The sequence below is a fragment of the Lissotriton vulgaris genome, chromosome 9, assembly GCF_964263255.1.
Source record: "Lissotriton vulgaris chromosome 9, aLisVul1.2, whole genome shotgun sequence".
Taxonomy (NCBI): domain Eukaryota; kingdom Metazoa; phylum Chordata; class Amphibia; order Caudata; family Salamandridae; genus Lissotriton; species Lissotriton vulgaris.
The window spans coordinates 147,986,901-147,999,473 of record NC_141697.1 but is presented as its reverse complement, the minus strand read 5'-3'; the positions used below and the strand labels follow the sequence as shown (position 1 = coordinate 147,999,473).

General features: G+C 44.6%; 1 protein-coding gene and 1 pseudogene across 1 annotated transcript in view; one reads left to right on the top strand and one right to left on the bottom strand.

Moving 5' to 3' along the window:
* RPAP1 (RNA polymerase II associated protein 1) overlaps positions 1–12,573 on the bottom strand; it is a 296,667-nt gene that overhangs the window by 279,882 nt on the left and 4,212 nt on the right. The window lies entirely within an intron of this gene.
* The window catches only part of LOC147689755 (DBIRD complex subunit ZNF326-like), a 37,276-nt pseudogene continuing 25,057 nt past the window's right edge, over positions 355–12,573 (top strand).

Here is a 12,573-nt window from a genome sequence, read left to right as displayed (position 1 = left end):
GCTCGTAGATTTCCTGCAGCTTGGGCCAACATCTGGTGGAGTAGCCATCCTTGGTTAGTCCTGGATGTTACTCGGTGCAAATAACAGATAATGAAAAGTAGATGTCACAACACTTTATTGTATGACGACACTGACCTTTTGGGTGCTGCAACAGATCTCAGAGGGGTGGCCCGTCCCGTCCTTAACCGGTCTTGAACGGGCTTAAACGGGCCAGCCCTTGGCCCGGGCTTCGCCCGGCGTCCCGCAACGCTGGGCTTGCCGCTGGTTAAAAGCGCCTTCTGGCGCTCTCGGGACGTGAGATGCTTTGCGTCCCGTGACTCCTGGCGGTGGCGGCGTGAAGACCTGGGCTTTGCTATGACTCCTGGTGGTGGCGGCATAGAGACCCTGACTCTCAGCAACAACAGGTAAGTTTTCCCCCGCTCCTGCCGGGCTGGCCGCTGGTTACATGCGCCTTCTAGCGCTCTCGGGACGTTACTTATTTGCTGCTCTGCTAAACTAACAAAGGGTTTAATATTGGGGAGGTTGCCATTTAGCACACCATCAACTCCAAAGGAGAACCACTTGAAGTAAATGTTGGGTGCTTTGAATATTGACATGTCTTTAAATTTGGCGCACAGGGTTCTGCTCGCACAAATTGATAGCAAAAGATGGTTGTGTTTTACAGAGCAATTCCTCTTTTCTAGGGATCCCCTAAAGATTTCCGGTGCTGTGTAGACTGTCACAAAGTAACTCACGGTGTGTTTTGGAGTGTTCTGCTTTGTGAATGTATAAATTGTGTGTTGAAGTTGGAGTTTGATAAATGGATCTCTATGTCATTTGCGAGTTGTTTGGAAATGCATAGCTGACTGTGGGTTCATTGGTGGATTGGTTACTGTTTTTGTGGATGTTTTATTAATATTTGTAAATCTTATTTGCAATTTTTGTCGCAACCCAAGATGTCGCGATATTGTGGTTTTACTTGTCTGCATAAGATAATGTGTGGTGCGAGGTGACGCACCGCAAGGACCGGGATTTTTCAATTAACACATTTTTCTTTCCAGATTGTTTGGTTAGTTTGGGATGGGTTTCTCCTCAGCACACACAAGTAAGCGCACTGACCAGGACAGACTGCCCCTAGACGGAAGTCTATATACGGTGTAAATTGTGGTTTAACAGTGCTCTCCATATTTTGTTTTCGTTTAGTGCCTTTGTTTTCTTATTGATTCGTTTTTATGGTTTGTAATTGAATTGTTTTACCTAATTTACAGATTTCTTTTCCTTTCCTATGTAGGGTAAGCAGACAAGGGATTATTTAATTTGGTTTAAAGAGATTTCAGGACTGAGTTCCTGATAATAGAGAAGTTGTTCTGTGATTCGTACCTCGGCCATTGAGCTGTCCTGGAATTGATGAGACCTAACGAACTAAGCTGCGCTGTCATTGGTTGGTTGCGGACACAGCTGCGCTGTGACATGTTGACCTTTGACAGAGCTGCAATGGGATTGGTGGTTGTTTGCTAGTGCTTTTGGGATTTTGAGACCATTTTAAGTGAAAATAATGAGAAACGCAAGTAAAAATAAAGTGGAAAGGACTGAAGGCAGGACAAGAGGTGCTGTAAGTGACTCAGCAGCAGGGACAGGAATAATGTTGGAGTTTTCTTTAAGGGAAGTTCATGGACTGAATTTGGTGCATGTGCCATGGACACAAGCTGATTTGAACGCATTTACTATAAACATTCCAAAATTGCAGGAGGAACCAGGAATGTGGTATGAAAAGTTGTATAGATTGACAAATATTTCCCAGATGTTGTGAACTGATTTAAATTAGCTGCTTGAGAATGTGGCTCCTAGTGATTTGTGGACAGCGTGGAAGGCTCTAGTTGCTTGACCGACGATGGAACCAGTTAGGATTCCTACAAAAAATACTCCTTCGGTAGATGTAGCAGGTAACTCAATATTTGAACAAACAAGTGCTCATATATTGGGTAAAAATTCAGAAACTTCCCAGAAGCCAAAAAAGTCAGTGCATGCTTTTTACGACTGGATCATGCAGATTTTCAAGGAACACAGCTGAGTCAATGATCCAGAGAAAGATGTTGTCAGTGATTTTGTATCTGCTTTCGCGGAGGGTTTGAGGAGAGACCTTAGCACTCACATTCACCAGCGTAAACTGTGTTGGCAGACAAAAAGCATGGATGCAATTTGTTTGCAGGTGAAACATAGTAAAGAATATATTAAGGTGAAGCAGAAAAAGATTAAAGAGAAATTGATGATTGCCCAGCCAAAGAAATTAGAGAAAGATCCCGAAAAGAAATGGGGTTAAATATGAATTTTGTTCAGCCGGAAATTAATCAAATTCAAGGTGTACACATGGGAAATGGAATGATGCAAATGTAAGGTTGTGAAAGAAATATGATGCACAATGATGGCATGAATGTGAATGTCGAAATGATAAAGAGAAACGTTGCATGTCAATTTTGTGGGAAGATCGGCACTGGAAGAGGGTGTGCCATCAGAATCCGAATAGGATTTAGGGAGAAACTGTTCCACAAATGGAGAGAAATGTGATAGTCTCGAATATGTCAAATTCTATATCACGACCGGAGGCGAGGATTTTGCTATACTTTCTTTATTCCTTTTTCCAGAAGGTTTCAACTTTAATCATAAAACTAACATTCCCATAAGTCATATAGTACGTCATCCACAATCCACAAATAGGCAGTCCTTGTAGACCCCAATGGCGTGTGCTTCCTGCGAGACTTCCTCTTTCTTCTGCTTCCAGCAAATAAGTACCCGTTCCCTCTCGCTTCCATCGTGTCAGGGAATTTACTGTTTGTATTGAGCATATTCCTTTATTTAGGGTAATACTCTATTAATTGTTTATAGTGGATTGTTGTGTGTGAAATCAGGTTGGGACCGCGGGAGCGGGTTCGCTTGCTCCGCTCGCAGCACCGCGTCACTTCAGTATGGGCAACAGTGCAGTGCGCAGGTGGGATGGCATGTGTCTGTGTGTCTTGTTGATCTGAGGCACGCTGGCTGTGGAGATCAACAAGCGAACGGACACAGCGCCGCAACCGCTCACATTGCCGGAGCCGCCTGGAAGCCCTGATGCCCGCAACTTGCAGGTTGGTATTTGTTCTGTGCCTCGCATGACACCCGCTCCGCGGATCTGTATTCTGAACACCACAAAGGAGTATGTGTTCATTTTTCTCCTCACAAGGCTGACGGGGTGGGCCCAAGTGTTAACACACCCGATTCAAGTAAGGGTGAGTCGCCTCTAGCGGCTTCTTTGGGATTTCGGCTAGCGCGCCCAGCACGTACAGTCAGTAATTTTAGTAATGTCAAAACCTAGCCTCAAGCTTTGCGCTGTATATTCCAACAGCAGGTTCTTTCCCTTGATGAGGAGTTTTGCGACGCAGTAGATGCTTCCATCCTCCAAGCAGTGGCAGCAGCCATGGAACCGTTCGAACGTCGCATAATGCAAATAGCTTATGCTTGCCATGCAGGTCAACCTCAACATGCCCAGAAGCGAAAAAGCACGGCAGGCTTAGATATGGGGAGCGTTTGAGCGCTTGAAACAAGCTTTCCTAGCCCGACCAGATGTGGGGATACAAGATACTACCCCTAAGACCCCCAAAGTCCCTTCTGCACAAGAGGAGAGCGGAGGATTCCTTGGGGGAATTAGCAGATGAGGCAGGTCCCTCCAGACCATGACGCCCTGTGGTGTCGCCCTCTTTGGACCCCAAGCAGCCAAAGGAACTTTCTGACTTGCTAGTTCCGGAGGACCTGGTTCACCCTTGGTCCTTGGAGTGGGCACTCTCTCCCAAGGCCTCTGTGTTTGTAGCCGGGTGCTTACGCAAGCCTCTAGAGAAGGAGGTATGAGTCCATCTCAAGGCAGAGTGCCCACGCCCCGCCCTACCGGGTAAGGTGGCGCTAACACCAGAGGTGGACCCTAAGATTGCTACGTTTCTACAGAAATATATACGAGACCCAAAGAAAGGGATTGATCTTTCATGGAAATCCAGTCAGGATAAGCTATTGGATACCTCATGCCCCATTACGAAGATACTATAGTTGGCAGAGGAGGCCAAACTGGTAGGCACCCCCCTTTCTCTTGAAAGAGTTTCTAACTGGGCACAACGTGCAATAACGATAATTGCGCCCTCTCTATTGAGAGGAGATGCTCTTTTCTATTGAAAGTCGATCCCAAACTAGGAGATTTGGTTTGCTCCGAAACGGTAGAGAAAAAAAAAACCATGGAAATGGGTGTTCCCTAAATACCAAAAGAACAAAGTTCTAATCGCACAATCAGCTAACCCACACAACCACAAGGAGGATTTATTTATTCAAAGAAATTTTTAATTTTAATTTTTTATATATATACATTGTTTTCATAGAAGAATAATTTCATTTAGACAGTAAAATGGTATCTGAGAGACTTTACATAATCATAAACACAAATACAATGTAAAAACTAGGACACGCAAGGATAATTCAAAAAAGGCACAAAGTACATTCACTCATACACTCAAACACACCTTTTGTACAATCAAATTCATACACAAGCATTCACATACATATCACCACACACAGAAGCGCCGACGCGCGTTTCGGACAAGTGCCAATACAGGCTTCCTTCATCAGGGCGCACTTGGGATAGAAAACAGGCAGACACAGTAAATGACGTCTGACACAAGGTCCTGAGGAGCGGTCCTAGTAGCAGCAAGGCTGAGGGTGGGTATTCTATGGGCCCTCAAAAACGGAACCACAGAAATGTTTCAGAGGAATAGCAAGTAATTGGCAACCACAAGTATAAAAGGAATCCAGTCAGTGCATGCGCTCACTAGACGGTCGAAAATTCGGAGCATCACAATTCAAGGAGCCTGTAGAAAGTCCAGGCGAGGTTCAGGGAGGGAGCTGAGGTACCACTGTGGGTCAGGGGAGCAAAATAGACCAGCCAATTGTATTTTAAAGGGTTCCAAAAGAGCCTGATAAAAAACTCTCCAAATAGGTGAAAATACTAATAGAGGGGCCAGGAATCAATATTTCGGTGGACCTCAGTAGTATGGTCGGATAATGTCCTCTATAAGCGGTAGAAGCAGCATCGATGAGCACGAACTTTAGGCAAAGTTGAAACAAGAACGCAGCGAGCCTGAAACGACCCGAAGGTCCGAACTGGATGAAGACCACGATGGAGGCAGCGGCAAGACTCCTTCTCCCTGCGGCGGTAGGATTCGCCGATAAGGAAATCCAGTCAGGATAAGCTATTGGATACATCATGCCCCATTACGAAGATACTATAGTTGGCAGAGGAGGCCAAACTGGTAGGCACCCCCCTTTCTCTTGAAAGAGTTTCTAACTGGGCACAACGTGCAATAACGATAATTGCGCCCTCTCTATTGAGAGGAGATGCTCTTTTCTATTGAAAGTCGATCCCAAACTAGGAGATTTGGTTTGCTCCGAAACGGGCATGGTGGCACAGGGCGGGCTCTTCGGGGACCTGTTCATTAAAGAGCTACCCAAGTTTGTAGCCATCTTTCCATCCTTGGATAAGGCGCAAGCCTCTATTTAAAAAGTTTTTAATCCTACAATTATTGTTGGGCCAGCAGTGGTAGAGGGCGCTTGGTCAGCCGCTTCTATACCCTAGGCTCTCAACGAGGCGGCAAAAAAAAAAAACGAGATCCAGGCAGACAAGAGTTCTTCCAATCGAGAAGAAGTTACAGAGGTCACGCTGCCAGAGGAGCAGCCAGGGGCCAATCCCAGGCCACACCAGGTGAGTCTTTCCTCCTTTCCCCATTTAAAGGTGGGCAGCAGGTTGGCTGGTTTCGAAAGCAACAGGAGGACTATTACCTTCGAAGTATGGGTGTTGCAGACCATACAAGGGTTTCAGATAGAATTCCAGAACTCTCCTGTACAAGTTGCGTGCCCCAAACGGCTGGTTTTTGCACAAGATCAGTTCACCCTTATAGATCGGGAATAGGCAGATCTGCTGCAAAAAGGAGCGAATGTACCAGCACGTCTCCATCCCAGAGGGTTACTCAGCAATATTTTTTGGGTAGACAAAACAGATGGAGGCCATAGACCGGTAATAAACCTAAGAAGGTTTAATCAGTGGTTGATCTACCGCCACTTCAAAATGGAGGGCATTCATCTTCTGTGGGATCTCCTCTAAACTGGCGATTGCATGGCACGCTTGTACTTGAAAGCCGCCGATTTGGTGGTTCCTATTTTTGCCCAGCACCGTCGTTTTTTGTAGTTAAGGTAGAAGGATCAGGTGTACGAGTTTGCGTCTCTCCCTTTCGGTCTTTCTTCGGCTCTGTGGTGCTTCACCAAAGTTCTAAAACCGGTGGTGGAAACTCTCAGGGACATATGCTCCCGCCTCATCATTTACCTGGACAACATTTTGCTCCAGGAGCAATGTCCGCACCGCCTCTCACAATTGTTGCAGGAGATGGTAGATCTTCTCCAGAACTTAGGGTTCATGATCAAAGCCAAGAAGTCGCTGCTGATACCCTACAGGCAGGTGACTTTCCTGGGTTTTGTCATAGACTTGGTGAACAGCACCTTAAGCCTCCCGGCAAGGAATTGACCAATATTCGCAGAGAACTCAAGCGAATGCTAGCGCGTTCCTCCACCTCCTTGAGGCAGGGAGCTCGGTTGGTAGGCCTGCTAGCCTCGTCAATTCAGGCGATCTTCCCTGGGCCGCTCCATTACAAAGCCTTGCAGCGCCTGAAAGCCTCTTATCTTCGCAGAGGGCTTCAGTATTCCGACCAGGTGCAGTGTGCATGGAGATCAGGCAGTGGCTGGATCATATGGAGGCCTGGATTTGGACATCTTCGGGTGCGATCCAGACTTAGTCATAGAGTCCAACGCCAGCAAATCAGGTTAGGGTACTCAATGTGACGATTCCTTTACAAGAGGAAAGTGGTCCGCCGAGGAAAGACAGCTCCACATCAATTGCCCAGAGCTGATGGCGGGTTCCTTCACCGTACAGAGTTAGACGAAAGACAAAGTTTCTTGCAATGTCCTTTTTGAAGATGGACAATGCCTCAGCAGTCCGTTACATCAATCATCTAGGGGGAACGAAGTCAAAGGCCCTGGCCGACCTGGCCAAGGATCTCTGGACGTTCGGTCTCTCCCACAACATTTCGGTGACGGCAGAGTATCTCCCAGGTGCCTACAACGTGACAGCGACTGGTGCTCCAGGAGATGTTCGGACATCAGCCTGTGGCAACTTCAACCACCATTCTTTCAGAGACTCCACAATTTGTGGAGCCCTTTTTCCATAGACCTCTTTGCGTCCAGTCACCAACTACCATGATTCTTCAGTTGGAAACCAGACCCTCTCGCAGCAACGACCAAAGCTTTTCTCCAGGATTGGGCCAGGGAGACGGGATACATTTTTCCCCCGTTCGCGATGATAATGAGAGTCACAGCACAAGTCCGCAAACAGCAGGCAAAAGTGGTGCTGATCACGCCTTATTGGGAGGTCTCAAGTGTGGTTTCCAGTTCTTCTGGAACTTTCCGGGGATTCGCCAATCCTACTACCCTGGGATCCATTAATTCTGAGGGATCCCCAGGGTAATCCCCACCCGCTAGTCCAGCAAGGGAGAATGCCCTTGGTGGCTTAGAGGATTTCAGACATCTCAGGCCTATCGAGCGATGCTCAGGAGGTTACTGGGAGCAGCTTGGGCGGACAGCACAAGCAAGCGCTACAGATCGGCATGTACCAGATGGGACAATTGGTCTGTTTGGAATGACCAAGATCCCATGGTGAGAAAACTGGTAGGCATTATGAATTTCTTGGCGTCTTTAGCAGCTCAGGATCTAGCGTACTGCACTATCCATTAGGTCGGCAATATCAGCGGGCCATGCGCCGGTTCAAGGAGCTCTGGTCGGGGAGCATCAGCTCATTTGTAAGTTGATGAGAGAAATTGGCCTCACCCTTCCTCGGGAGCCTAGGTACATGTCATTATGGGACGTCAATAAGGTTTTACACCTGTTCCAATCTTGGTAGCCCAACAAATATTTGTCTCGTAAAGACCTGTCAGCTAAACTTGCTATGCTTTTGTCCCTGGTGTCAAGTCGAAGAGTATCAGATCTTAGAGCCCTAAACATTTAGGGAAGGGTTTTCACACCTCAGGGGGGTTAAATTCCATATTGTTCATAGAAGCAAGGCGGACTCCAGGATAATGTCCTATCCAGCCTTTGACAATTCCCCTAAGCTGTGTGTGGTTTGCTGACTCAAGGATTATGAGAGTATGATGGAGGAGACCTGTCCACCAGGGGAAGAAAGTTGATGATCTCTCGAAGGAAGCCTTTCAATGGGGTCTCACCACCAACCATAGTCCGTTGGATCAGATGGGTGATGCAAGAAGCGGGTATAAACATCTCGCAGTTTGGTGCGCATTCAGTGAGGGGAACTATGGCTTCAAAGGCTTACTCTCTGGGGGCCAGGTTAGAAGACATCATAAACGCTGCAGGCTGGTCATCAGACTCTATGTTCAAGAGATTTTACTTTAAGCCAGTTGTGGACATGGCTTCATTACTGGTAGATAAGCTTTGAACGAGCATAATCGTCGCCCCCGGTACTGACATGGAATGAAAAATGTCCTAGTAATCATGATGGAAAGTTTCAATTCCATTAAGGACGCGGAGGCGAGGATTATTCCTGCAAGAGGCTACTAGAGACCTGATCCCAACCCGGAACAGAGGAATTATGACCCAAAAGTGGTAATCGGTCATATGGTATAGGTACGTGATTTTGACTATTACCTAGCTCTAGTTTAGGGTCCATAAGGTGGGACGTTTAAAGTACGTCTCTATTAATGATCATACTCTGATAATATTGCATCTTGTTTGCTGTGTGTTCCTACGGGTTTTGCCTGAAGTTAGAGTCATTGGTTGTTTCTCCACTTCTTTCAGGTTCGGAGGGTAACAAGACGGACTAACAGGGCTCGAGGATAAAACAGTTGCTGTCCAGAAAGAGGAAGTCATGCAGGAAGCACACGCCCTTGTGGTCTACGAGGACTGCCTATTGGTGGATTGTGGATTATCTGTACTATATGACTTATGGAAATGTTAGTTTTTGATTTAACGTTGAAATCTGCTGGCAAAAGGAATAAATATAGTAAAGCATAATCCTCGTCTCCGCGTCCTTTCGTCATGATTATTAGGTCATTTTTCATTCTTAGAGTATACCGAATCAAAAATATTTTCGGATGTTGATGCCTTTAGCCCGAGTAATGCAGAAAAACATGAGAAACAGGAGGACCAGGGGACTCCATTGGTACTGAGTGATGATATGGCAGGAAGCATATCACAATAATGGTGTCTGAGAGGGGATGAGGATTGCATACTTAGAGCAGTCCTAGAGGTAAACGAAAGTGGACAATATGTTCATGGAGAAGTCAATGGCCATCCCATTTCACTTTTAATTTATACAGAGACTACCTTTTCTACAGTTCGGTCTGTGGAAGTCCCAAACCTACTCCTTTCGGAAAAGGAAGTCCAAGTTAATCAGGTTATAGCAGATGTCCCAGTTAAAATTGGTCAAATGGATAATAAGTACGAGTTCATTGTGTGTGATTCGAGTCCTGTGAATTTGTTGGGGAGGGATTTGCTCTGTAAAATGAATGATGTGTTTTACTGCACACCGAATGGTGCTGCGATTGAGACAAGATGAGGATTCAGTGTTTAAAATAAACTCACAACATTTGAGAGTTTATTGGTCTCCTACTTTAATAAAAGAATACCTGCCTTAGGATTTATGTCAAAGACGAGATATGGGATTTTTCTGGAAAAGAGATAGTGCTGATTAAAAGACAGGGATGTGGAATTCCTATACGCCTAGGACATGTTGTTTGGGGTCAAGGGCAACAGGTTTTCAAGTGTATTTTGTCCTTGGGACAAGTAGGCCCAACCCCTGCAGCACAAACCCTTTGGCTGCGAGTTTGAAGTACCACATTATGGATCAGGGTAGGGCACTGTCTGCAGTTAAAATAATCTGTTTGTCCATGTGTTAATGCTGTTCAAACTTGTATTTATAGTTCATTAATTGAAAGCCTTTATTATTAGGGTGAGTGCTCTAAGTAAATGTAAGCTCTGACTGCACTACTGACAGTGGTTCAAGTATAAAAATGTGTACACACTTTTTCAAAGTTTAGCAATATGAGGCTATGTATAAGGCTCCCAGAATGCTCTTTGGTTTGATGCAAATATTTGCAGAAGCTTGAAAGCAGGATTGATGCTTCTTTGCTTTCAAAATAAAATGTTGATAAAGCAATGAATGGTGAATGTATGACATTTTTCTGCATTCTGTCCATCAATTGTTCATTTTGCATTTGTCACCCCGAGTGGGACGGGTATGCCCAGACGTGGGTCCCGTGCTCTTCGTGCCACTAGAGTCAAGCTATCCTGGCTGATGAGGGCTGAAAGCCCGAAACCGGACCTAGGATGCTTGTTTCTAGTCCAGGGAGGGCCTGGCAGTTCGGGCTGGACTGTTCCCATTGGGTGCAGGGTCAAGACTGATTTATATATGGCTGGGTCCAAACTAGAATGGCATGGCGAGCAAAAAAACGATGGATTTAGGCCCAGATTTCTGTACTGGGGTGAATGTATGAGATTGTTCTGCATTCTGTCCATCAATTGTTCTTTTTGCGTTCGACAAAACAATAAAAGCAGGAAAAAAATAATTTAGCTAAACTACTGTAAAATTTCAGGTACCATTTCTTTGCAGCATCATTTAGTAACGTGTTGATGCAGGCTAGTATTCTCCAAAACTATTCATAATGGAAAAATCAGTGTAACCAGTTTAAATACGATTATGGGAAACAAAAATAAACAAGCATTGGCAAAGCCAGTAGGTCTGAAATTGGTGATCAGCCTTTTGGTTTTGTCAATGCGTGACTTGTTTCGGCGTGGTTTTTGTAAAAGTTTATCGGTGTGGGAGATACTGCGCCCTCACCATTCTAACAAGCATTGGCAAAAGCAAAAAAGTGTTTTTGGTCTTAAAAAGCACACATTGCCACAGCAGTTCCGGGCACTAAACTAAACTACCTTGTGTGCCAATATGCTCCTTGTAAAAGAGCAGAATAGTGACACTCACAGTGAAGCCAGCTGATTGACCGAGAGAAAGAAAGAAAGAAAGAAAGAAAGAAAGAAAGAAAGAAAGAAAGAAAGAAAGAAAGAAAGAGGGAAAGAGAGAAAGAGAGAGAGAAATTTTTCACAGTTAACTAATTTGAGGCCCAAGTATTCAAGAAAGTCTCAAAAGTGCATCCATGGTATATATCCTTGTATTAAGTGAATATATACAGCTTCCGTGAATTCACAAGAATTTACAGAAGTAGGCCTAGAAATAGTACTTCTAGAAAACATTTGTGAACTGCATTTTAGCATGAGCAAATGTGCATGCGTAGATTTGCTCATGTGAAAATCTGAATGTTCACTTTTCCTCCAACCACTTTTTTCCTAACCCACTGTCAGGAGTAAATGTCCAACCTTTTTCAGTGTGGGAAAAGATTAGAAGGAGTTGCTGAAACCCCTTAAAACTTGCAAGTTAGAAGGTTTGGACATACTCAAAAGGGCTTTACAACCCTTGAAGTATTGCTTACCGCTACCTTCAGCCCCTGTATGTAGACCTGCAGAAATGTAGCAAAATAAAGGAATTGCTAGTATTTAAACCCTACTATGGTACGAGCCCTGTCATAATTAGAGAGAGGCTATTTCAGAACTCTTATATAATGAGATTGCTGCCGTAATTTGTCGCAGCATTACGTGGCACAAAGGGACAAGTGGATTTTGTTACAGGACAAATAGATTTATGAAGCAACCTGCCCCATGGACAAGTAGATATTTTATTAAATTCCACACCCCTGAAAGAGCAGAGCCAGTTAAAATGAAAGTGAAAACAGATGCAGTATTCCCAAGAAATAGACAGTACAGACCCTCTAAAGAAGTATAAGAGGGAATCAAACAAGTGATTGAAAAAATTATTGAGCAGGGAATTCTGCGGGAGGTACATGGTAGTTCTTGTAACTCTCCCAGGATGGGAATAAAGAAACTTAAAGGAAAATGGTACCCTGTCTAGGATTTGAGAAAGATTAATAAAATTGTTGTTAGAAGTTGTCCAGTGGTACCGAATCCAGCAGTGATTTTATTTCAAAGTCGATCAGATGCATAATGTATACAGTAATTGACAAATGTGAAGCGTTGTACTCAATTCCTCGAGGATAGCCAGTTCCTCTTGCACTCCAATTTTCAAATAAAGTTATTTTGTGGTGTTAAATCCTGCAATTGTATAAGGAAAGTCCTTAGATGTTTAGTCAAATCTAAGAAAGATCTAGAATCTTGAGGTTGCCCTGCAATTCAGTCTTACTGCACTAGATTGACGACTTACTGATCGCATCAAAGACGAAAGAGGACTGTAACCTTAACACAATTGCCTTGCAAAATCATCTGAGAATGGACATAAGGTTTCTCCAACTGAAATGCAGTATTATAAAAAAAGAAGTAACCTATCTTGGACACCGTATTGAAAAAGGTGTCTGGAAAGTTTCAAAAGAACGTGTTTCTGCAGTTCTGAAAATGAGCCCACCA